Below are 25,758 nucleotides of genomic sequence, written 5' to 3' on the forward strand. Positions count from 1 at the left end.
TGTCTGCAATGAGCTTAACAAAAGTGTCAATGAAGTTTGGGACGGTCAATGCCTAAAACTCTCTTTTAGAAGGAACTTTAGTGATAGTCTCATGGAACAATGGTTCCAGTTGGAGGAAATTGCCAAAAGCATTACCTTTACTGCCGAGCCGGATGCCCTGATTTGGCAACTGGACAATAAGGGGAAGTATTCCTCCAGCTCCCTCTATCATGTTATCAACTTTAGAGGGGTTCAACCCATGTATATCCCTGCTATCCAGAAATTGAGAGTTCCCCCTAAAATTCATGTATTTCTCTGGCTTCTCTCCAAAAACAAATTGATGACTAGGGATAACCTTAGGAAGAGACACATCATCAAACCCCTTGATTTTGTTTACTGCTTGGAACAAGAGTCTTGTTCTCACCTATTTTTTGAATGTATAGTTGCTAAACATCTTTGGGCCCACAATGAGGAATATTTCTCTAGTCAGATTGGCTCATCCTTCGAATCTGTTGCCAGATTCTGGATTTCTACCAAGAAGTGCTTAGTTTTAAATACTGTTAGCTCAGCTGTCCTTTGGTGCCTCTGGAAATATAGAAATGCTATGATTTTCAGTAACACCTCCTGGATTTCCATTTCCACGGGTCTTGAGGTTGATCAGGAACATGGTGAGGCACTGGGCGATTCTCTCCTCCGGATCGGACAAGGACAAGTTGATGAGCTTCGTGGAAACCCTAACAAGATCCCTCCAGAAACCGTTGGCGATCACTTGTGGCTGAACAAAGGCTCGACCTGCTTTGGGGCTGGACCCGTGGGCTCGTCTCAAGATCTCTGATGAAGATGATGGGCACCTGGCGCCAAAAAAGAGGGACATCCACCATGTTATGCCTTCCAGCCCGGTGTCTCCGCTTGCTTACTGGTCGCCGCAGGTTGACATGGCCCCTCGGCTGAACACCATGAAGGCTTCGCTGGACCCTCCTTGTGTCATTTGAGTGCTCTATCCACTCTTCCTTTGGCACCGCTGGGGTGATTTGTGTTATTCAGAGAACTTGTTCATCCACCCCCTAGTTTGTAGCTTTTCTACCTTTGCTTTCGAACTGCTCTTTGAGCTGCTGTATCAAAATATGTTGTGGTTTCGTTCTCAGCAATGGAACCGGGGAGATGCTCCCTGTTTTTCTAAAAAATATATTTTATATGTTATTATATATTATTTTTATTGTCATCATATATTTAACAGATACTTACATATGTAAGAAAACAATATCCCACATCTTATTAACTTATAAAAATAATTTCTTAACAAATAAAATCTTGGATTGTTTTGGCACAAAAATCCTAGTGATTGTGTACAAAAGCTTGGTAAGATTTAAGGACGAATGTAATAATATCACTTATTATTTAAATATATTTATAACAAAATTCTCAGCCCCTTTTTATTTTTTGATAACATTGCTGGCCCAACCCAACATTATAATTAGAGTCAGCCCAGCAAAATCGTGTATTTCGAGAAAGTGAAAATGGCCTGTAATTTTTTAGGAAATAAAATAAATGGGCCGCATGTATGGTACATTATTTGTTCACCCAGCCCAGCTAATGGCTGTAAATTCAAAAAAAAGATAAAATTGACTGTAAATTCTACCGTGTAAAAAAGACTGTAAATTCTGAAAAATGGGTTGAATACGTGCCACATTTTTGGAGGCTGAAATGTGGGCCAATAGGTCGAAGCCAACGCAAGTCGTTGTCAATTTAGTCAACAAATGATTCTGACATGTTAGCCGTTGGATTTACATCCAACGACCGGCATCCATCTTCAATCTCTCATCTTCTTCCTCCAGCGCCACCGGGACCACCTCCCGCCTCCTGCTGCTAGCAGCTCTGCTTAGCACGCTTCGCTATGTAGCGCTACTCCACCATTGGCCAGGCCATCCCTCCACCTCTCCACACCTCCTGTTCTTCTCCACCGACTGCTGAACCACACCGCACTAGAACTAGTTAACCCTCGTACACCTCTCCGTCTGCGACTCTACTCCCGCGTCTTCCCATCTCTGGCTCGTTGCCGTCCGGGGCCTCGCCATCGTCCACCACCTTGGATGCGCTCGGCGCGGCGTGGTCAACGTGGTCAACGAAGGACACCATCGGAAGTAGACTGTGCGTGGAGAGGCTGACAGCTGGGTCCACGGCCGCACACAAGGAAATGCCTCCTTATTACGCGCAAAATAATGATTCCTCCACCTGACATCTAGGACCCACCGGAAGGGCCTCTGTATTTCGCAAAAATAACGTGCCCCTCGCTGACATGTCGGACCCACCAGCTATCTTCGCACGCAAGGAAGTGCCTCCTTATTACGCACAATAATATGAATATGCCCCCTGCCAGCTGGAACCCAGCATAGTGGGAGGCTGACTTGTGGGTCTACCAAGTTGACGGGGACGGAGGGCTTTGTCAACTTAGTCAATATGAACGATTCTAGCTCCTGTTACCGTACGATGTTCATCCAACGGTCGTAGTGCTTCTTCAACCTCTGGTCTTCTTGCTCCAGCCGCCCAAACCAGCGCCGGTCGTGCCGCGTGCTCCTGCCTCCCATGGCCGGCTTTGATGCCGCAGAAGCCTCACCACCCCTACTACTCCCACCGCTGGCCAGGCCATCCCTCTACTCACCCACACCCCCTGTTATTCTGCGGCGACAGGAGTCGAACCAGTGAACCCTCGCACTCCTCTTCGCGTGGGCATCCACTGCTGCGTCTTCCCCAACTCCGAGTCGTCCCCTTCCTAGTCCTCGCTGTCGTCCACCGCCGCGGTGCTCTCGGCGCGGCGTGGTCAACATGGTCAAGGAACGAATTCCATTAGACGTGGACTATACGCGGAGAGGCTGACAGCTGGATCCAAGGCCGCAACAAGGAAGTGCCTCCTTATTACGCGCAAAATAATGATTCCTCCACCTGACAACGGGGACCCACCAGATGGGCCACCGTATTTCGCGAAAAAACGTTTCCCCCTGATTGCTGGGACCCACCAGCTACATCTTCGCACACAAGGAAGTGCGTCCGGGCAAAAAAAACGATTCGCCCCTAACTTCTGGGACCCACCAGCTACATATTTGCATGCAAGGAAGTGCGTCCGGGCAAAAAAATGATTCGCCCCCCTGACAGCTGGGACCCACCAGCTACATCTTCGCACGCAAGGAAGTGCCTGACAGTCGGGACCCACCTGGTCGAAGCGTACGTAGAGTTGTCATTCTGGTCGCGAACGTGTACGTACATATATACTAATGGATGTAGAGGCGCACACGTGTCGTAGTAGAGGCGCGTATGTGTCGTAGTAGAGGCGCGTACGTGTCGTAGTAGAGGCGCGCACGTAGCATGTACACGTACGTACAGCGGCTAGGGTGCAAGAAAGAAAATACGGCCACGTATGTGTACATATGGGCAGGGTCTCGAACGCCTACTCGCGCATACGTACGGCCAGGGCTCGTGTACATGGCTGGGTAGGAACGGAGAAACAACATTGTCGTCGTGTTCATGGGGATGCAACGAAATGCGTCGTGTTCATGGGGAGGCAATGGAATGCGTTGTGTTCATCGGGAGGCAACGGAATGCGTCGTATTCATCGGGAGGCAACGGAACGTGTGGGAGCCAACCGGCTGGGTCGGAACGGAATGCGTGGTCGTGTTCATCTGGAGGGCTTGGATGGAACAGGCGATGGAAACGAGGCCTGACGTACCGCACAACGGAGGAAACTGACCTCCTACGTTCGGAACGGGGTCCTGTTGATCGGGAGGGGTCTGGCGTACCGCAAAACGGAGGAAACAGACCTCCTATGGTCGAAACGGGGGTCCTATTCATCGGGAGGGGTGTGGCGTACCGCAAAACGGACGAAACAGACTTGTGTTGGAGTGCTACGGTCGAAACGGGGGTCCTGTTCATCGGGAGAGGTGTGGCATACCGCAAAACGGGACTCAACGGGATACTGTTCATCTCCACCATCGACCTCCTCCAGCCTCCACGGGCTACCGTCGACCTCCTCCAGCCTCCACAAGCTCCTGTTCATCCAGCCTCCACCGCACACTACTCCACCGGCTACTGTTCAACCACCCCTCCATGGGCACCCCTCCACCGTCTACTGTTCATCCAGCCCTCCACACCACGGGGTCCTGTTCAACCACCCCTCCACGGGCACCCCTCCACCGTCTACTGTTCATCCAGCCCTCCACCTCACCACGGGGTCCTGTTCATCCAGAGGCAACGCCACCGCTCACTGTTCATCCAAACCCCCCGCAACGCTCACTGTTCATCCGAGAGGCAGCATCAATCGGCTTTAGTTAGTAACAGTAGCGAACTAATCGCTCGATCGGGTTTAGTTAACAGCCATCGATCGATCGCTCGGGTTCAGTAACGCGTAGCCTGCATTGCAATCGCTCGGGTTCAGTTAGAGCCCAACGCCTCGCTCGGGTTCAGTTAGAGCCAACGCCTCGCACAAACATGCGTACGTGTACGAGAGAAACGCGCATCGCTCGGCTCCCGACCTCCCACCGTAACTGGGAACTCCCCGAAATTTTCCTCCCCCTCGCTTCTACCATGGTTTTTCCGTCATGAACGGCCCAAAGAATGTCATGCAGCTGCGTCTCCGGCCCGCCCAGGATGAAAAGCCCATTTTCTGTCATGATTTTTTGTCATAGAAGTAGGAGCCCACCACATCTATGATGATACCGGGTTTTGTCACAATTATCATCATAGAGGTATCATATGTATGACAGAAAAAATTTCGTTCGGCCGAAAATGTCACGGATGTGTCTTTTTTTTGTAGTGGGGGGCCATCATCATCACCACAATCTTCACCAACAACTTCACCGCCATCATCACCAACTCTTTCCCCCTCTATGAAGCGGTGTAACCTCTCTCTTACCCGATGTAATCTCTACTTAAACATGGTGCTCAACGCTATATATTATTTCCCAATGATGTATGGCTATCCTATGATGTTTGAGTAGATCCGTTTTGTCCTATGGGCTATTTGTTGATCAAGATTGGTTTGAGTTGCATGTTTTATTATTGGTGTTGTCCTATGGTGCTCTCCGTGTCACGCAAGCGTGAGGGATCCCCTTTGTAGGGTGTTGCAATACGTTCATGATTCTCTTATAGTGGGTTGCGTGAGTGACTGAAACACAAACCCGAGTAAGGGGTTGTTGCGTATGGGATAAAGAGGACTTGATACTTTAATACTATGGTTGGGTTTTACCTTAATAATCTTTAGTAGTTGCGGATGCTTGCTAGAGTTCCAATCATAAGTGCATATGATCCAAGTAGAGAAAGTATGTTAGCTTATGCCTCTCCCTCATATAAAATTGCAATAATGATTACCGGTCTAGTTATCGATTTCCTAGGGAAAAATAACTTTCTCGTGACAACAAGCTCTCTACAAAAACTAACTTAGTTATTTCTTTATCTAAACAGACGCTACTTTTTATTTACATGCTATTTATTATCTTGCAAACCTATCTAAAAACACATACAAAGTACTTCTAGTTTCATACTTGTTCTAGGTAAAGAGAACGTCAAGCGTGCGTAGAGTTGTATTGGTGGTCGATAGAACTTGAGGGAATATTTGTTCTGCCTTTAGCTCCTTGTTGGGTTCGACACTCTTACTTATCGAAAACTGTTGCAATCCCCTATACTTGTGGGTTATCACCAGTTGCCAATAATTGTTACAAAACATGATCATCTCATACAACAATTTATATATCATCACGTCTTGACCATATCACATCACAGCAAGCCCTGCAAAACAAGTTAGACGTCCTCTACTTTGTTGTTGGAAGTTTTACGTGGCTGCTACGGGCTTCTAGCAAGAACTTTTCTTACCTACGCATGAAAACCACAACGATTTTTTGTCAAGTGTGTTGTTTTAACCTTAACAAGGACCGGGCGTAGTCACACTTGATTCAACTAAAGTTGGAGAAATAGACACCCACTAGCCACCTGTGTGCGAAGCACGGCGGTAGAACTAGTCTCATGAACGCGGTCATGTAATGTCGATCTGGGAAGCTTCATTTGACAATACCGCCGAATCAAAGTATGACATGCTGGTAAGCTGTATGACTATTATCACCCACGACTCTTTGTGTTCTACTAGTGCATATAACATCTATGCATAGACCTGGCTCGGATGCCACTGCCGGGGAACGTAGTATTTCAAAAAAATTGCCTTCTACTACCTCTTGAGCATGCGTTGGTTTTCCCTTAAAGAGGAAAGGGTGATGCAACAAAATAGCGTAAGTATTTCCCTCAGTTTTTGAGAACCAAGGTACCAATCCAGTAGGAGACTACACGCAAATCGCCTAGTACCTGCACAAAACAATTAAGAACCTTGCAACCAACGCGATAAAGGGGTTGTTAATCCCTTCACGGCCACTTGCAAAAGTGAGATCTAATAAAGATAATAAGATAAATATTTTTGGTATTTTTGTTGTATAGATTGAAAAGTAAAAAGATTGTAAAATAAATAGTAAACTAGAATTATATTTTGGAAGCTTATATGATGGAAAGTAGACCCGGGGGCCATAGGTTTCACTAGTGGCTTCTCTCAAGATAGCATATATTACGGTGGGTGAACAAATTATTGCCGAGCAATTGATAGAAAAGCGCATAGTTATGAGAATATCTAGGCATAATCATAAACATAGGCATCATGTCCGTGTCAAGTAGACCGAAACGATTCTGCATCTACTACTAATACTCCACACATCGACCGCTATCCAGCATGCATCTAGAGTATTAAGTTCATACGAACAGAGTAACACATTAGGCAAGATGGCATGATGTAGAGGGATAAACTCAAGCAATATGACATAAACCCCATCTTTTTATCCTCGATGGCAACAATACAATACGTGCCTTGCTGCCCCAACTATCACTGGGAAAGGACACCGCAAGATTGAACCCAAAGCTAAGCACTTCTCCCATTGCAAGAAAGGACAATCTAGTAGGACAAACTAAACCGATAATTCGAAGAGACTTGCAAAGATATCAAATCATGCATATAAGAATTCAGAGAAGAATCAAATATTGTTCATAGATAAACTTGATCAAAAAACCACAATTCGTCGGATCTCGGCAAACACACCGCAAAAAGTATTACATCTTATAGATCTCCAAGAACATCGAGGAGAACTTTGTATTGAGAACCAAAGAGAGAGAAGAAGCCATCTAGCTAATAACTATGGACCCGAAGGTCTGTGGTAAACTACTCACACATCATCGGAGAGGCTATGGTGTTGATGTATGATACGTCCATTTTGCATCATGCTTTTAGATCGATATTTATTGCATTACGGGCTGTTATTATACATTATGTCACAATACTTATGCCTATTCTCTCTTATTTTACAAGGTTTACATGAAGAGGGAGAATGCCGGCAGCTAGAATTCTGGACTGGAAAAGGAGCAAATATTAGAGACATATTCTGCACAACTCCAAAAGTCCTGAAACTCCACGGAAGTCAGTTTCAGAATATATAAAAAATATTGGGCGAATAAAGCACCGGAGGGGGGCCACCCACCGTCCACGAGGGTGGGGGCGCACCCCCTGCCTCGTGGGCCCCCTGGTAGGCCTCTGATGCCCATCTTTGGCTATATGAGGTCTTTTTCCCTAGAAAAAATCATAAGCAAGCTCACGGGACGAAACTCTGCCGCCACGAGGCGGAACCAATCTAATGCACCGGCGGAGCTGTTCTGCCGGGGAAACATCCCTCCGGGAGGGGGAAATCATCACCATCGTCATCACCATCAATCCTCTCATCGAGAGGGGGTCAATCTCCATCAACATATTCACCAGCACCATCTCCTCTCAAACCCTAGTTCATCTCTTGTATCTAATCTTTGTCTCAAAACCTCAAATTGGTACCTGTGGGTTGCTAGTAGTGTTAATTACTCCTTGTAGTTGATGCTAGTTGGTTTACTTGGTGGAAGATCATATGTTCAGATCCTTTATGCATATTAATATCCCTCTGATTATGAACATGAATATTCTTTGTGAGTAGTTACGTTCATTCTAGAGGACAAGGGAGAAGTCTTGCTATAAGTAGTCATTTGAATTTGGTATTAGTTCGATATTTTGATGAGATGTATGTTGTCTTTCCTCCAGTGGTGTCATGTGAACGTCGACTACATGACACTTCACCATTGTTTGGGCCTAGAGGAAGGCATTGGGAAGTAATAAGTAGATGATGGGTTGCTAGAGTGACAGAAGCTTAAACCCTAGTTTATGTGTTGCTTCGTAAGGGGCTGATTTGGATCCATATGTTTCATGCTATGGTTAGGTTTACCTTAATACTTCTTTTTTAGTTGCGGATGCTTGCAAATGGGGTTAACCATAAGTGGGATGCTTATCCAAGGAAGGACAGTACCCAAGCACCGGTCCACCCACATATCAAATTATCAAAGTACCGAACGCGAATCATATGAGCGTGATGAAAACTAGCTTGACGATAATTCCCATGTGTCCTCGGGAGCGTTTACCTTTATAAAAGAGTTTGTCCAGGCTCGTCCTTTGCTAAAAAATGATTGGGCCATCTTGCTGCACCTCATTTACTTTTATTACTTGTTACTCGTTACAAATTACCTTATCCCAAAACTATTTGTTATCGATAATTTCAGTGCTTGCAGAGAATACCTTACTGAAAACTGCTTATCATTTCCTTCTGCTGCTCGTTGGGTTCAACACTCTTACTTATCGAAAGGACTACGATATATCCAGGGAGTGAAGCGCCTTTGGTAGGTGGAATTTGGTAAGGAAAAATTTATATAGTGTCATGATATCTGCTGTCACTTGTTACTATCAAACATAATCCTTTGAGGGGCTTGTTCGGGGTATCTTCACCCCGACCAGTAGAGAAAAGAGTTGCTCCTCAACCTACTGAACCTACTAAAAATGTTTACTTTGAAATTCCTTCGGGTATGATAGAGAAACTGCTAGCTAATCCTTTTACAGGAGATGGAACATTGCATCCCGATTTGCACCTAATCTATGTGGATGAAGTTTGTGGATTATTTAAGCTTGCAGGTATGCCCGAGGATGTTATTAAGAAGAAGGTCTTCCCTTTATCTTTGAAGGGAAAGTCATTGACATGGTTTAGGATATGTGATGATATGGGATCATGGAACTACAACCGATTAAAATTGGAATTTCATCAGAAGTTTTATCCTATTCATCTTGTTCATCATGATCGTAATTATATATATATATATATATATATATATATATATATATATATATATATATATATATATAGTCCTCGCGAAGGAGAAAGAATCGCTCAAACTTGGGGGAGGCTTAAGTCAGTGTTATATTCATGCCCCAATCATGAGCTCTCAAGAGAAATTATTGTTCAAAAACTTAATGCTCGGCTTTCTCTCAATAATCGTTCCATGCTCGATACTTCTTGTACTGGTTCTTTTATGATAAAGACTATTGAATTCAAATGGGATTTATTGGAAAGAATTAAACGCAACTCTAAAGATTGGGAACTCGAAGAAGGTAAGGAGTCAGGTATAACACCTAAGTTTGATTGTGTTAAATCTTTTATGGATACCGATGTTCTCCGTGAATTTCGCACTAAATATGGACTTGACTCTGAGATAGTAGCTTCTTTTCTAAATCCTTGGCTACTCATGTTGATCTCCCTAATGAGAAGTGGTTTAAATATAATCCTCCCATTGAAGTAAAAGTAGTTGAACCTATTAAAGTTGAAGAAAAGACTATCACTGATAATGTTGATCCTATTGTTCCTACCGCTTATATTGAGAAACCACCTTTCCCTACTAGAATAGAGGATCATGCTAAAGCTTCAAGTGTGGTTCGTAAGAGTAATACTAGAACACCTACACCCTTTGAGCAAATTACAGTTGAACCTAGTATTGCTATGGTTAAAGATCTCTTGGCTGATAATATTGATGGGCATGTTATTTACTTCTGTGATGAAGCTGCTAGAATTGCTAGACCCGATACTAAAAATAAACATAGACCCGTTGTAGGCATGCCTGTTATTTCTGTTAAAATAGGAGATCATTGCTATCATGTCTTATGTGATATGGGTGCTAGTGCAAGTGCTATACCTCATTCCTTATACAAAGAAATTATGCATGATATTGCACTTGCTGAGATAGATGTTACAATTAAGCTTGCCAATAGAGATACTATTTCACCTGTTGGGATTGTTAGATATGTTGAAGTATTGTGTGGGAAAGTTAAATATCCTACTGATTTTCTTGTTCTTGGTTCCCCACTGGATGACTTTTGCCCACCTGTTGTCTTGAATACTGTTAATGCTAAGATAGACTACAAAAAGGATATTGTTTCTGTTGGTTTAGGGGATATGTCTCATGAATTTAACTTTGCTAAATTTCATAGACAACCCCATGATAAAGAATTTCCTAGTAAAGATGAAATTATTGTTCTTGCCTTCTATTACCGTTCCTCCTAATGATCCTTTAGAACAATATTTGCTAGACCATGAAAATGATATGTTTATGAATGAAAGAAGGGAAATAGATGAAGTATTCTTTAAACAGGGACCTATTTTGAAACACAATTTGCTTGTTAATTGAAATATTAGGGGGTCCTCCTCCACCCAAGGGTGATCCCGTGTTTGAGCTTAAACCATTGCATGATACTCTTAAATATGCTTATCTTGATGAAAAGAATATATATCCTGTTATTATTAGTGCTAACCTTTCGGAGCAAGAAGAAGAGAGATTATTGAAAACTTTGAAGAAGTCCTCTCCAAATATGGCTCTCTTCTCCTCTACCTCTCCTCCCCACCTCTCCCACCCACCTCTCTCCCTCCCACCGCACCAACCATGGCGATCTCTAGCTCCCTCACCCATGGAGGGCTTGCTACATTGGGATTTTGCACCGGGCATTGCCCTTGCAGACCAGGTGAGAAGAAGGTTTGGATCCACAGTTCATTTCTCTCCATCTCGAGATGCCAAGGAATTCTTTTTGGTGGTCTCATTCTCTTCGGCCTCCTTCCCCCTCTCCGTGGATTCTGTTGGCATCGCTCTGCAATGTTGTATTGGTGGTGTTTGCTCGGGTTTCAATGTGGTTCAAATCAACTCTCGCTCTTTTCGGTTTTCGGTGGCAAACAACAAAGTGGGACATTTCATTGACAAGCTCAAAGACCGAATTTGGCCGGATTGTGTTTGCCATTTCCATCTGTTTAACGGGAGATTTGCTAAAGCTCCAATTCTGGCCACTTGTTGGCATGCAGACATGGAATTGACTGATATTGCTGCTCGTAAACCCTTGGCTATCAAAACTGATTTGAGGTTTTTACATCATACCAGTGGCATTCCTCCATCGTCCTCGAGTTGCACTATGAGTAGTTTGAAACCTATCTCCTCCATGGTTTTCCCGGATAACAATGCTCATGAGGCTTCCTCCACCCAGACTGGGGAGTTGATCGTCCATGACTCCACCAAGATTATTCAAATTCAATTTGGATCTTTTTCTCCTATGATTAGTGACGCATGCAACCATGATCCCTCTAACTCCGCCCCTGACAACATTGATCGCATTGCATTGATGGAGCTTTTTTTGTCCAAGGCAAAACTGGAGGAGCAACAGCCTTACAATTACATTAATTTGGGAGGATCTAAATGTCCGTTAAATGTGCCTTATCCGCCGCTGCCACAGACTTATTTGAAATCGGCCTTCCGGTATGCTCCCCCCACTCAGCTCGGCCGCCTATGCTTACGGCCCGGCACAAAGCATATTTGGCCCAGGCCCACTATTATCTTGACGAGATTATCTCATTATCTGCTCATTGGGCCACTTTATGTTCCAGATGCTTACAATGGGGACATAACAAATCTAATTTGCCTTAACTGTTCGGGGCCAGACCATAAGGCAACAAATTCCCCCTTTTTGGCAACCAACGGCCCATGCCAAAAGATGCTCAGCCAAATCTCAGTCAAATCAAAATGGTCGGATCTTCTGCTCCTTCCATCCATGATCCTAGATAGCGGAAGACCACGGCCACCGTCCGATGCACCGTTTGTGCCTTCTATGGACACATGGCCAAATCTTGTCACAAGAGGCGATACGCACAAAAGTGGAAATGGATTCCCAAGACATCTGGGTTTTCCTTTCCTACACCTCACGCTCCATCTCCCACTCCAGTTCCCCAAAAGACACCGCCCAGTCCTGTCTCATCGCCATTATAGCTGTCTGAGCAAACCACACTGCTCCCGAGCGCTCTAGCCATGGCAAACTACCCGCTGAATCCGGTGTCGTTCCTCCCGCCGGGGTTCACCGTCGAGCCTGGGCCTGCTGACCGGCTGGTGCGTAGCGGCATGATGGTTGGCCCAATGCCACCACTCAATCATGACTTCTTGGCCATCGCGGAGATGAGCGCCTATGTTCCTCTTCATCGCCGAGCTGCTATCCGCAACACCATTGTAGGTCTGCTCCATGAATCTTAGCTCTTAACTACTGAAGTTAGTGATCATCCTTTTGGCATTGGTATTTTTGGTTTTGTGGATTCATTCATGCGTGACACCGCTGTTGCCACCCCCATCGAGTTAGAGGATGAAGATCTGCTTATCTCTTTTGTCCCCCACAATGAGGCTCTAAATAGACGCACTACTTCCTTTGGACCTGAGGTGTGGCTTATGTTCTTTGGATTTCCATATGACTACCAGACAGATTACTACCTCACAAAATCCCTTGGTGGCTACGGCTCTCTCGTCTCCTGGTACAACCCACGACAAGACAGATGATATATTCTTCTGAAAGCTCGTGTCATCCGCCTCAAGTTGACCCCAAAGAGCTTTGTTGTCTGGCAATTGGGCGGAGCCAGGGACTGCTGGACAGTGCAGATTACCATTCTCAGAAGCAACGACTGGAACGGCCTTTTGCCTGAGGTTTTGCCGCCTGGTGAGGAGCCACCACTACCGGATGGTAACCCACACCCCCTCTTTGGTCCGGACCTTACCGCTGAACAGCCCTACCAACAACAGGTCCACAATTGGCTAGTCCAGAATGCTGCACCCCCTACTGGTTTCCATGGCAATGCTGACAATGCTGACGGCGATGGACCGGCTCAAGCCGCCTGGGATGACTGGCCAGCCCCCTGCTGCTCCGTTACCTGTGATCCCTCCGTATCTGGTCAACTATCAGGCTTGGTTGGCCGCTCAAGGTTTAACGGTTCAACACGGTCTGGTTCCTGAAGACAACATTTCTGATAGTCCCACACAAGCTTGGAATGCCTCTTTCTCTGCAAAGGATGACATTAGCTCCGAAAACACTGCAGTTCTTATTGTGCGACCTCTACATGTGCAACACATGGATCCCCCAATGCCTAATGAGTCTCTGACAGTCTCAGTCACTATGCATAACCAAGGCATACAGTTTGGGTTGTCGGCTGATGGCAATGAGCTTTTATCTCTGCTGATATCTGATCCCATTCCCAGGCAGCGTTTAAACATGTTTATCTTTGAGGCCCTGAGACCTCAGATCTCCACTATTGGTCCCTGGTCCAGTGGGTATGGCATAAGGAACACCCCTGCAGAAATCTCTATTCTGGTGTCCTCTGACAGCAATGGACTCCATTTTGCACACCAGCCAACCTCCTCTGTTGTCATTGAGGAGCTGCAACCTGAATTTGAAACACCTGCACCCCCAACACTGGAAGTAGCTCTGATGGACTCTCTGCCAAGCTCTCTGGCTGCCACTCTGGAGCTCAAAATGCCCACCCCTTATTCCGATTACTCTGGAGCTCAAAATGCACCATGAAGATCAAAGTGTTTGGGTGGTTGCTTCTGCATGACAGGCTAAACACTCGAAACATGCTTCAACGAAGGCACTACAACATTGGAGATGATCTCAATTGTCTACTTTGTGGGCAAAACATCGAAGAGACGATTGACCATATGATTTTTACCTGCCACTTTAGTCAAGCCTGCTGGAACAAACTTCATATTGACTGGCCAACTCTACCATCGCGTCTTGATGTGGTCCTCCATGCCCGAGACACAACTCACAGACCTTTCTTTGTTGAGATCTTCTTCACTGCCTCCTGGAGCCTTTGGAAAGAAAGGAATAACAATCATTTCAGGGGGTTGCACCCTCCCAAGCAAGCTGGCTACAGAGGTTCGTGGGAGACTTTGATCTCTTGCGCCATAGGGTACGTGAGGAGCAAGTTGGAAGTATCACCACCATTTGTAACAGCCTCATTTGAGGCCACGCTGCTTAAAACCCACACCTTTGTAACTAGTTTTTCTTAGCTAGGGCTTGCCCCCACCCCCCCCACCCAACATGATGGTTGTGTTGGGGGAGTGGTGCAAATGATGTAACATATGTAAACACCCTTATGATATATATACAAAAAAGTACGGGCCTCTCCTATTGTCCTTCCCCTCGAAAAAACTTTGAAGAAGCATTGTGCAGCTATTGGATATACTCTTGTGATCTTAAGGGCATTAGTCCCACTCTATGCCAGCACAAAATAAAATTGGAGAAGGACGCTAAACCGGTTGTTGATCACCAACGGCAGTTAAATCCTAAAATGAAAGAGGTGGTAAGAAAAGAAATACTAAAGCTTCTGGAGGCAGGTATAATTTATCCCGTTGCTGATAATCAGTAGGTAGGTTGTATCCATTGTGTCCCTAAGAAGGGAGGTATTACTGTTGTTCCTAATGATAAAGATGAATTGATGATACGTCCATTTTGCATCATGCTTTTATATCGATATTATTGCATTATGGGCTATTATTACACATTATGTCACAATACTTATACATATTCTCTCTTATTTTACAAGGTTTACATGATGAGGGAGAATGCCGGCAGCTGGAATTCCGGGCTGGAAAAGGAGCAAATATTAGAGACCTATTCTGCACAACTCCAAAAGTCCTGAAACTTCACGGGAGCAAGTTTCAGAATATATAAAAATATTGGGCGAAAGAAGTACCAGAGGGGGGCCACCCACCATCCACGAGGGTGGGGGCGCGCCCTACCCCCTGGGCGCGCCCCCTGCCTCATGGGCCCCCTGGCAGCCCTCTGATGCACATCTTCTGCTATATGAGGTCTTTCGTCGAGGAAAAAATCCTAAGCTAGCTCATGGGATGAAACTCCGCCGCCACAAGGCAGAACCAATCTAGGGCTCTGGCGAAGCTGTTCTACCGAGGAAACTTCCCTCCGGGAGGGGGGAATCATCACCATCGCCATCACCATTCATCCTCTCATCGGGAGGGGGTCAATCTCAATCAACATCTTCACCAGCACCTTCTCATCTCAAACCCTAGTTCATCTCTTGTACCCAATCTTTGTCCCAAAGCCTCAGATTGGTACATGTGGGTTGCTAGTAGTGTTGATTACTCTTTGTAGTTGATGCTAGTTGGTTTATTCGGTGGAAGATCATATGTTCAGATCCTTTATGCATATTAATACCCCTCTGATTATGAACATGAATATGATTTGTGAGTAGTTACGTTTGTTCCTGAGGACATGGGAGAAGTCTTGCTATAAGTAGTCATGTGAATTTGGTATTCGTTCGATATTTTGATGAGATGTATGTTGTCTTTCCTCTAGTGGTGTCATGGGAACGTCGACTACATAACACTTCACCATTGTTTGGGCCTAGAGGAGGGAATTGGGAAGTAATAAGTAGATGATGGGTTGCTAGAGTGACAGAAGTTTAAACCCTAGTTTATGCGTTGCTTCGTAAGGGGCTGACTTGGATCCATATGTTTCATGCAATGGTTAGGTTTACCTTAATACTTCTGTTGTAGTTGCGGATGCTTGAAATACGAGTTAATCATAAGTGGGATGCTTATCCAAGGAAGGTCAGTACCCAAGCACCGGTCCACCCACATATCAAATTATCAAAGTACCGAACGCGAATCATATGAACGTGATGAAAACTAGCTTGACGATAATTCCCATGTGTCCTCGGGAGCGCTTTTCTTTATATAAGAGTTTGTCCACACTGGTCCTTTGCTACAAAAAGGATTGGGCCATCTTGCTACACCTTATTTATTTTTATTACCTGTTACCCATTACAAATTACCTTATCACTAAACTATCTGTTATCGATAATTTCAGTGCTTGAAGAGAATACCTTACTGAAAGCCCCTAATCATTTCCTTCTGCTCCTCGTTGGGTTCGACACTCTTACTTATAAAAAAGGCTACGATAGATCCCCTACACTTGTGGGTCATCAAGTCTCTTTTCTGGCGCCGTTGCCGGGGAGTGCAGCGCTTTTGGGAGGTGGAATTTGGTAAGGAAACATTTATATAGTGTGCTGAAATTTACTGTCACTTGTTACTATGGATAATCCTTTGAGGGGCTTGTTTGTGTTATCTTCGCCCCAACTAGTAGAGCAGAGAGTTTCTCCTCAACCTACTGAAAATGTTTACTTTGAAATTCCTTCGGGTATGATAGAGAAACTGCTAGCTAATCCTTTCATAGGTGATGGAACATTCCAGGCCGATTTGCACCTAATCTATGTGGATGAAGTTTGTGTATTATTTAAACTTGCAGGTATGCCCGAGGATGTTATCAAGAAGAAGGTATTCCCTTTATGTTTGAAGGGAAAGGAATTGACATGGTTTAGGCTATGTGATGATATGGGATCATGGAACTACAACCGATTGAAATTGGAATTTCATCAGAAGTTTTATCCTATGCATCTTGTTCATCTTGATCGTCATTATATATATAATATTTGGCCTCGCGAAGGAGAAAGCATCGCTCAAGCTTGGGGGAGGCTCAATTCAATGTTATATTCATGCCCCAATCATGAGCTCTCAAGAGAAATTATTATTCAAAAAAATTATTCTCGGTTTTCTCTCGATAATCGCTCAATGCTCGATACTTCTTGTACTCGCTCTTTTATGATGAAGACTACTGAATTTAAATGGGATTTATTTGAAAGAATTAAACGCAAATTTGAAGATTGGGATCTCAATGAAGGTAAGGAGTCAGGTATAACACCTAAGTTTGATTGTGTTAAATCTTTTATGGATACCGATGCTTTCCGTGAATTTAGCACTAAATATGGACTTGACTCTGAGATTGTAGCTTCTTTCTGTGCATCCTTTGCTACTCATGTTGATCTCCCTAAGGAGAAGTGGTTTAAATACAATCCTCCCATTGAAGTCAAAGTAGTTGCACCTATTAAAGTTGAAGAAAAGACTTTCACTTATGATGATCCTATTGTTCCTACTACTTATATTGAGAAACCACCTTTCCCCATTAGAATAAAGGATCATGCTAAAGCTTCAACTATAGTTCGTAAGAGTAATACTAGAACACCTACACCTTCTGAGCAAATTAAAGGTGAAACTAGTGTTGCTATGGTTAAAGATCTCTTTGCCGATAATATTGATGGGCATGATATTTACTTCTGTGATGAAGCTGCTAGAATTGCTAGACCCGATACTAAAAATAAACATAGACTTGTTGTAGGCATGCCTGTTATTTCTGTTAAAATTGGAGATCATTCCTATCCTGGCTTATGTGATATGGGTGCTAGTTCAAGTGCAATACCTCATTCCTTATATAAAGAAATTATGCATGATATTGCACCTGCTGAGATAGAGGAAATTTATGTTACTATTAAGCTTGCCAATAGAGACACCATTTCCCCAGTTGGGATTGTTAGAGATGTTGAAGTCTTGTGTGGGAATGTTAAATATCCTACTGATTTTCTTGTTCTTGGTTCCCCACAAGATAACTTTTGTCCCATTATATTTGGTAGACCCTTCTTGAATACTGTTAATGCTAAGATAGACTGCAATAAGGATATTGTTTCTATTGGTTTGGGGATATGTCTCATGAGTTTAATTTTGCTAAATTTCGTAGACAACCCCATGATGAAGAATTGCCTAGTAAAGATGAAATAATTGGTCTTGCTTCTATTGCCTTGCCTCCCACTGATCCTTTAGAACAATATTTGCTAGACCATGAAAATGATATGTTTATGAATGAAAGAAGGGAAATAGATGAAGTATTCTTTTAACAGGGACCTATTTTGAAACATAACTTGCCTGTTGAAATTCTAGGGGATCCTCCTCCACCCAAGGGTGATCCCGTGTTTGAGCTTAAACCTTTACTTGATACTCTTAAATATGCTTATCTTGATGAAAAGAAGATATATCCTATCATTATTAGTGCTAACCTTTCAGATCATTAAGAAAAGAAATTATTGAAAACTCTGTAGAAGCATCGTGCTGCTATTGGATATACCCTTGATGATCTTAAGGGCATTAGTCCCACTCTATGCCATCAGAAAATAAAATTGGAGAAAGACGCAAAACAGGTTGTTGATCACCAACGATGGTTAAATCCTAAGATGAAAGAAGTGGTAAGAAAAGAAATACTAAAGCTTCTGGAGGCAGGAATAATCTATCCCATTGCTGATAGTCAGTGGGTGAGTCATGTCCATTGTGTTCTTAAGAAGGTAGGTATTACTGTTGTTCCTAATGATAAAGATGAATTGATCCCACAAAGAATTGTTACAGGTTATAGAATGGTAATTGATTTCCGCAAATTAAATAAAGCTACTAAAAAGGATCATTACCCTTCACCGTTTATTGATCAAATGCTAGAAAGATTATCCAAACATACACATTTTTGCTTTCTAGATGGTTACTCTGGTTTCTCTCAAATACGTGTGTCAAAATAGGATCAAGAAAAGACAACTTTTACTTGCCCTTTCGGTACCTTTGCTTACAGACGTATGCCTTTTGGCTTATGCAATGCACCTCCTACTTTTCAAAGATGTATGACTGTTATATTCTCTGACTTATGTGAAAAGATTGTTGAGGTTTTCATGGATGATTTCTCCGCTTACGGAACTTCTTTTGATGATTGCTTAAGAAATCTTGATCGAGTTTTGCAGAGATGTGAAGAAACAAATCTTGTCTTGAATTGGGAGAGGTGCCACTTTATGGTTAATGAAGGTATTGTCTTGGGGCCTAAAATTTCTGAAAGAGGTATTGAAGTTGATAAAGCTAAAGTTGATGCTATTGAAAAGATGTCGTGTGCTAAGGACATTAAAGGTATAAGAAGTTTCCTTGGTCATGTCGATTTTTATAGGAGGTTCATTAAGGACTTCTCTAAAATTTCTAGGCCTCTGACTAATCTCTTACAAAAATATGTTCCTTTTGTCTTTGATGATGATTGTGTAGAAGCATTTGAAATACTCAAGAAAGCTTTGATGTCTGCACCTATTTGTTCAGCCTCCTGATTGGAATTTACCATTTAAAATTATGTGTGATGCTGGTGATTATGATGTGGGGGTTGTTCTAGGACAAAGGGTTGGTAAGAAATTAAATGTTATCCAATATGCTAGTAAGACTCTGGACAGTGCCCAGAGAAATTATGCTACTACTTAAAAAGAATTTTTAGCAGTTGTATTGCTTGTGATAAGTTCAGTCCTTATATAGTTGATTCTAAAGTAACTGTCCACACTGGTCACGCTGCTATTAAATATCTTATGGAAAATAAAGATGCTAAACCTAGACTTATTAGATGGGTTCTCTTGCTACAAGAATTTGATTTGCATATTATTGATAGAAAGGAAGCTGAGAACCCGTTGCAAACAACTTGTCTAGGTTAGAAAATTTTCTTGATGACCCACTACCTATTGATGATAGCTTTTGAAAGGATCGATATAGTTGACTAGAGGGGGTGGTGAATAGGAAAATAACAATTTTTAGATTTTCTTTACCAAATTAAACTTTGCATTAAAGTAGGTTGTCTAGATATGCAACTAGGTGGGCAACCTATATGATGCAACAACAACAAGCACACAAGCAAGCAAGGTAAATAACACAAAAGCTTGCACAAGTAAAGGTACGAGATAACCAAGAGTGGAGCCGGTGAAGACGATGATGTGTTACCGAAGTTCCTTCCCTTTGAGGGGAAGTACGCCTCCGTTGGAGCGGTGTGGAGGCACAATGCTCCCCAAGAAGCCACTAGGGCCACTGTATTCTCCTCACGCCCTCACATAATGCGAGGTGCCGTGATTCCACTATTGGTGCCCTTGGAGGCGGCGACTGGACCTTCACAAACAAGGTTGGGGCAATCTCCACAACTTAATCGGAGGCTCCCAACAACACCACGAAGCTTCACCACAATGGAATATGGCTCTGTGGTGACCTCAACCATCTAGGGTGATCAAACACCCAAGAGTAACAAGATCCACTAGGGATTAGTGAGGGGAATCAAATTTCTCTTGGTGGAAGTGTTGATCGGGGCCTTCTCAACCAATCCCAAGGAAATCAACAAGTTTGATTGTCTAGGGAGAGAGATCAGGCGAAAATGGAGATTGGAGCATTAATGGAGCTTTTGGGGGAAGAGGTAAGTCAACGAAGAAGAAGAGAACCCCCTTTTATACAAGGAGAAACCATCCAACCATTACCCCCAACACAGCCCCGCAGAGGGCGGTACTACCGCAGGTGGCAGCGGTACTACCGCTGGACCCAGCGGTACTACCATGCAGTCTGGGAGGGCTTGAAGAAAGAGCTGGAACCAAGCCCAGTGCGGCACTGTCGCGGTGGTAGGGCGGTACTACCGCTCTCAAGCGGTACTACCACTTCTACTGCTGCTGCGAAGTGCTGCACAACCCGACACGAGAGGCGACCCCCTCAAGTCGACGCGCTAGGAGCCCTATACCGCAGCGGTACTGCGGCTATGAACCCACAAGCGGTACTATCGCTGGGTACCGCGGTACTTCGGCTGAGAACCCACAAGCGGTACTACCGCTGGGTACCGCGGTACTACCGCTTGGACCACAGCATGCTCAAAACACAAGAAAAGAGACCTCCATCGACGCGGGAAGGCTCAGAGGGTGCGAAAAGGAAGTGTACGTGATGATTTCACCCAAGACTTACCAAAGCGGACCCCCTCTTGATAGTATGGAGACTCCTACGAGACAAGACCACAAAACTAGAAACGAAAGAGCTACACCGTCTTGAATAACAATCTCCGAGGGGAAAGATCGTCTCATGCCAAAGGATGAATCCCTGAAAAAGCTCAAAGCACATGATTAGTCCGCAAAAGCATTGTCATCAATCACCAAAACACCTTAGGGATAAATATGCCCTTACAATCTCCCCCTTTTTGGTGGATTGATGACAATACGGGATTTGCACAAAGGGAAAAAAATATATGACATAACCAAACCCCACATCTCTAAAATATAGACGGGCTCCCCCTAGATGTGTGCTATCTTATGAAAGTGCTTTGGACTGCACGTCACACATATTAGGATCAACACTCCCCCTATATTTTATAGACATAGCATATCTTGCAACGAATAAGGCTAACACTAAGCAAGATAATAGATAAGAGCAAAGCATAACTAGGACAAGATAACTTAAGCTCAATACGGTGCGATAGAGTGCATATGTCTTACACCATATGACAAAAAGTCTCACGAGCACACCCAAACCAACACACGAAAGGTTCAAACACAAGAAAGATAGGCAAGACAACCATGCCACACAAACACAGGCTCGCAACTCAAACAAAGACACAAATCCCTAAACTCTCTCCCCCTTTGGCATCGAGATACCAAAAAGGCAAAGAGCGAAGCTACGATTCCAGGTGATAGCCAGCTGAGGATCTCGAACATCATATCCCAGCGTGATCGTCTGCACCGCCGTCATCGGTCGGAAACTGCTCGGTGTCTGAGTCGGTCCACGGACAGTGCTGCTGAATCCACTCCTCCTCATCAGTGGTCTTGCCCTCAGATCTGCTGGCAACGGTCGCACCCAACTGACGCATGAGCTCCTTGTGACGACTCCTGGTCTGCTTGTTAGCCACATGAGTCATGTACTGACTGTGAGACTCCATGCAGAAGAGTTTCTTCATCTTGCGCTTGAGGTTCTTTGCCCAAGAGGGTTCTGCTCCAGATGGCTCATAGTCATCATCATCATCAGCATCAGCCTTGGTCTCCATGTCAGCAGCTTCAGGCGGAATGCCAGAACTTGGAGCAGTTGTGCCCCAGTTCTCCTTCTTCCTCAGATGCTTGATCTCATGAGAAACTAGATCTCCAGTCTCCAGCACCACCCTCGGATACACACGCTCCCAGGCCTTCTCAATGAGTAACATGATAAACGGTCCATAGATTGGGAACTTGCGCTCAGGGACGGCAGAAACCAACTCAGACCACATGACATGAGAGATATCCAAAGAGCCTCCAGAGTTTTCTTCCTTCTCATGTTGACAGAAAAGAAGCATGTCCACAAGATAAGAGTGTACCATATCCAAGTTGCCGATTCAAGGGAAGAGTGTCTCCCTGAAGATGCGATGGAGAATATCCAGAAATGCTGGCAGCTCATAGGTCTCCTTCTTAGTCACTTGGTTAACCTTCACGGTACAGTATGGACAGAGAGCTTGCTTGTGTGTGGAGGTAGCATTGCGGTGAGGGAGAAAGCTAACCGGGTTCTCAAGACCTTGATCCTCAACTTCAAGATGCTCCATGAAGGCCTTCCACTTGATAGTAAGCAGCCTGCCATTTGTCATCCATGTCAGAGTCCTGTCCGCATCGGTCCCAAGATGGACGGTGGCATAAAACTGAGCCACTAGATCTGCATCAAAATCCTTGTTGAACTGCATGATCCTGAGGATGTTCAACTGAGAGCACATCTGAAGTGCCTCCCCAAAGTAGTCCGGATCCTTCTCCATAAAGGCAACGTCGATGGAGCGAACGTCAACAAAAAGGCTCTTCTTGGCCTTGATCACATCAAAGTAGACAGCATACTGAAAGCGGTTCCAGAACGAGTGGTTGACCAAGGTAGGCTCTTGATCGACCTCATAGGGGTTGTGCCGACGCTTCTCCCATAATTCCTTGGCAGACATCTCTGTCACGGACTTGGCCCTTGGCTTGGGCTTGGACGCACTCATCTTCTTCATTTGAGGCGGAACACTTGGAGGAACACTTGGCGGAGCACTTGAAGAGGCCGCCGTTGTCTCAGAGGTGTGGTAGCGCTTGGACGTTGCACGTCCAGGGTTGACAAGGCGGACTTGCTGCTCAGGATGTTCATCACTTGGAACCAAACACACGAGCAGAAGAAACAACATGAAAGAAAGAGCATAAGACTCCAAACAAGACAACACAGATCAAAGAGTGGTAGGAAATAATGGAATTGGGCATCCAGCGGTAGTACCGTGACCATAACGCGGCAGTACCGCTCGAGCGGTAGTACCGTGCTCAAAGAGCGGTAGTACCGCTCCAGACGGGGAACGACGCTTCCCTACTGCCGTGGACAGATCTGTCACTACTGGGGATGCCAAATTCAAAAATATGTCTACCAATCATCAATCCAAAAGGCCTAGAAGCCATCTCCATCCTACTCAAGCCTCGACTTAGCCAAAAATCGAGAAAAGCAATGCCTATTGCCCCTAACAACTAGATGTTAGATCTAGGAAAAAAGAGAACGGGAACGGGGGCAATACCGGCATCCATGGCAAGAGGACGCGGTGGGGATCGACTCCACCGGAGGAACTAGAGAGGAACGACACAAAGACGGCGGCCAACCGAAGCCCTCCTGCGGTGAGACGTCACTGAAGCGACGAGGAAGACGAGCGAGTGGGGCGAATGGGTACGGGGGAGAAAAGCAACTCCCCGACCCCAACATAACCCCTCTGCACCCGCCCCATAGCGGTAGTATCGCTGCTGTGGGCGGTAGTACCGCTTGACGTTCATCAGCGGTAGTACTGCTCTGCCTCCACAAGACAGGCTAAACACGGCTTAGCTAAAAAAAGAAAACGACTAGAAAACAAGAGAGAACACACACTCAAAACCAACACGAAGAAGACGAAGAACACACACTCCTACAAGATAGGGCGGTGGCCGAGACCATCTATGTTTGAGTTTGAAGGTATGGCGCCGTGAAGATTTTAACCTTAGGCCCATGACCAAAACTCATCTTTGAAGCACAAGAGCCATCAAAAATGGCTAGAGTGAAAGAGTTTGATTAGTTTATGCATAATGGGGGGAGGGAGAGTCCATTGAGAGAACAACACTCCCCCTATGTCCATGCTTACATCTAAACAAGATAACAAGTTAAGTATGGTGGGGTGTGCACGGGTTCAAGCAACATTGCTCGAATCCGTGATATTTAGCTCATGCCTTAACTCGCGAAATCTTGCTTCATCCAAGGGCTTCATGAAGGTGTCTACAAGGTTATCAAGAGTGTTGACATAGTTGAGCTCGATCTCTCCTCGCCTAATATGATCCCGGATGAAGTGATACCGGATCTCAATATGCTTTGTCTTGAAGTGTTGCACCGGGTTGAGAGAAATCTTGATTGCACTTTCATTGTCACACCAAAGAGGCACTTTGTCACAAATGACACCGTAATCCTTTAAAGTTTACCTCATCCATAAGAGTGGTGCACAACAACTATCGGCCGCCACATACTCCGCTTCGGTGGACAAGAGAGACACACAACTTTGCTTCTTGGAAGACCAACTCACCAAAGAGCAACCAAGAAATTGGCACCCTCCGGAAGTGGACTTACTATCCACTTTGTCTACCGCCCAATCCGAGTACGAATAACCTACAAGCTTGAAGTTTGCTCCTCTAGGGTACCATAGGCCAAAGTTCGGGGTATGAGCCAAATATCGAAAGATTCGCTTGACTGCCACGAAGTGACTTTCCTTAGGTGCGGCTTGAAACCGTGCACAAATTCCCACACTCAACATGATATCCGGTCTAGATGCACAAAGGTTAAGCAAAGGGCCAATCATGGAGCGATATACCTTTTGATCCACCGCTTTACCATTGGGATCTATATCAAGTTGGCATTTGACGGGCATAGGAGTGGACGCCGGCTTGACATCACTTCGCTTGAATCTCCTGAGCATGTCTTGAGTGTATTTGTCTTGGTTAATGAAGGTTCCTTCTCTTCTTTGCTTCACTTCGAACCCGAGAAAGAACTTCAACTCTCACATGGAAGACATCTCGAACTTTGAGGTCATGAGAGCGGCAAATTCCTCATTGAAAGCTTTGTTAGGGGAAGCAAAGTTGGCACACAAACAACTCCCCTTTGACCTTCTTAGTAAAAAGAGTGGGGTCGATTAGCCCAACTTCAAAACGACGGTCTTGTAACAACTCGGTAAGGTGGTCATACCACGCACGTGGGGCTTGTTTAAGGCCATAGAGTACCTTATCGAGTTGATACACATGATCGGGAAAGTAGGGATCCTCGAACCCGGGGGGTTGCTTGACATAAACTAACTCATTAATGGGACCATTAAGAAAAGCACTCTTCACATCCATTTGGTGTAACTTAAAGTTATGATGAGAAGCATATGCAATCAACATGCGAATGGATTCAAGACGGGCAACGGGGGCAAAGGTTTCACTATAGTCAATACCCTCGACTTGGGAGTAGCCTTGTGCTACCAACCGAGCCTTATTGCGAATGATAAACCCAGGAGCATCTTGCTTGTTCTTGAATATCCACTTGGTTCCAATGACAATGTGGTTCCCCATTGGCCTTGGCACCAATCTCCACACCTTGTTGCGCTCGAAGTTGTTGAGTTCTTCATGCATGGCATTGAGCCAATCCGGATCTTCGAGCGCCTCATAGACCTTTTGGGGTTCAACACAAGAGACAAACGCGTGATGTTCACAATAGTTTGCTAATTGTCTACGAGTGCTTACCCCCTTTCTTAAGCTTCCAAGCACATTTGTCATGAGATGATCCTTGGTGGAGAGCTTGGAAGCAATCTTGGTGGCACGATGCTCCAATTCCTCCTCGGGG

The sequence above is a fragment of the Triticum aestivum genome, chromosome 7A (assembly GCF_018294505.1).
Source record: "Triticum aestivum cultivar Chinese Spring chromosome 7A, IWGSC CS RefSeq v2.1, whole genome shotgun sequence".
Taxonomy (NCBI): domain Eukaryota; kingdom Viridiplantae; phylum Streptophyta; class Magnoliopsida; order Poales; family Poaceae; genus Triticum; species Triticum aestivum.